Source organism: Microtus ochrogaster, chromosome 21 (assembly GCF_000317375.1).
Source record: "Microtus ochrogaster isolate Prairie Vole_2 chromosome 21, MicOch1.0, whole genome shotgun sequence".
Classification (NCBI taxonomy): domain Eukaryota; kingdom Metazoa; phylum Chordata; class Mammalia; order Rodentia; family Cricetidae; genus Microtus; species Microtus ochrogaster.
The window spans coordinates 70,462-72,449 of NC_022022.1; the positions used below are offsets into that span (position 1 = coordinate 70,462).

The 1,988-nt window shown below is 45.2% G+C and overlaps 1 protein-coding gene across 1 annotated transcript in view; it reads right to left on the reverse strand.

The window, feature by feature from the left end:
- Positions 1 to 1,988, reverse strand: part of Arhgef2 (Rho/Rac guanine nucleotide exchange factor 2) — a 62,714-nt gene that overhangs the window by 49,646 nt on the left and 11,080 nt on the right. The gene's annotated exons all lie outside the window — the stretch shown is intronic.

Genomic DNA, 1,988 nt, shown 5'->3' on the forward strand with positions numbered 1-1,988 from the left:
AAAAAAAAAAAAAAAAAGAAAGAAAGAAAGAAAGAAAGAAAGAAAGAAAGAAAGAAAGAAAGAAAGAAAGAAGGGGCTCGAGATATGGCTCAGAGGTAAAGAGCACTGGCTGCTCTTCCAGAGGTCCTGAGTTCAATTCCCAGCAACCACATGGCGGTTCACAACTCAGATCTGGAATGGAATCTGGCATCCTCTTCTGGCCTGCCTGCCATGTAGACAGAACAAATAAACAAATAACTAAATCTTTGGGGAAAAAAAGAAAGGAAAAGAAAGAAATGAAGACAGAAAGGACAGCCAGGATGAAGACGCACAGCAACCAGGCTCCTTGCGCCCCCACCCCACTGTGGCAGAGCCGGAGGATGCAGGGTTGAGTGTAGACCAACTTTCTGGCTACTAGTCCAGTGTTCTGTCCAGTGGAGACCTTTACTGAGCGATCTCAGTGCTCAGACGGCATAACAGGGAAATTGAGAGTTCAAGGCTGCTGTGGGCAACCTTGTTTCAAAATGAAAAACTTTAAAAGAAGATCTTGTTTGTTCATTATTATTATTTTTTTTTGGTTTTTCGAGACAGTTGTTTGTTCATTATTATTCAATCCATTGAGCATTTATATGGTAGGAAGCCATGCTAAGAAGAGCAGATACGGGGGCTGGAGAGATGGCTCAGAGGTTAAGAACAATGACTTTCCTTCCAGAGGTCCTGAGTTCAATTCCCAGCAACCACATGGTGGCTCACAACCATCTGTAATGAGATCTGGTGCCCTCTTCTGGCATGTAGGCACATATGCAGACAAAATATTGTATACATAATAAATAAATAAAAAAAAGAAGAGCAGATACGGTTTCTGTCCTTAGGTGTTCATACCTGTGTGTGTGTGTGTGTGTGTGTGTATGTGTGTATACATGTGTTCAGACTAAAGCACAATTTAAAAATGCCTCCATAACTACCAAATGCTACAAGAGAAAGTTCATCCAAAGCCTGTGGCGAGGATGGGTGAGGAAAAGGCAGATCTCTAGGAGTTTAAAACAAGCACAGTCTACACACAGACAATGACTACATAGTGAGACCTTGTCTCAGAAAAAAAAAAGGCTTTTGTCTATCAGTGAAATGAGTGCATATGACTATCAGGAGGAACAGGTTGACTCTGAGCGGGGAGGGTGGCTGGGATCTGAGGAAGGGAAGGGAAGTCCTCCGACCTCCACACACGCGCTGTGGTATGTGTGGGTAAATAGTGGGTCCATTTGTTTGTTTATGCATGTGTGACGTTGTGCACACTTGGAGGTCAGAGGACCTTCCAGGAGTTAGCTCTCTTTGTCCTCTTTTTGCTCCCAGCCCCTCCCAACATCCCCTGACCTCTTAGCTCAGGAAATGGCTCAAGAGACGAGGGAACAGCCCCAGCTGGCTCTCTTGCACTGAGGTCACATCAAGTCACAGGTTTGTTTCTGGTGACAGAGCTAGGAGATTCCGAAACAGGCACTCAAGAGGAAGCAGGCCGAGCAGGAAAAAGCGCTAACCCTGTCTCCTACAGCCCTAGACGGTCTGTCTCACCACTGACTCACAGACAATAATGGGATAATAACTTAGAGTAAGTGGGTGCAGCAGGGGGCGCTGTAGAGCAAAGCTAAACCCTTGCTTTCTCCCGGTGTGATTGGGGTTTGAAATCCATTAGATTTGTAAGTACAACCTTTCTAAACCTCGTGATGGTGGGCTTGCTTCTTTTTTTTTTCCCCTTTTCTTTCCTTTCTTTCTTTTCTTTTCTTATCTCAGAAAATAAGAGAATGATGTTCCTAGCTGGGTGGTGATGGTGTGCACCTTTAATCCCAGCACTGAGGAAGCAGTTCTCTATGAGTGCAAGGCCAGCCTGGTCTACAGAGGGAGTTTCAGGACAGCCAGGGCTATTACACAGAGAAACCCTGTCTTAAAAAAATGAAAGAAGCCAGGTGGTTGTGGCACACACCTTTAATCCCAGCACTCGGGAGGCAGAGGCAGGC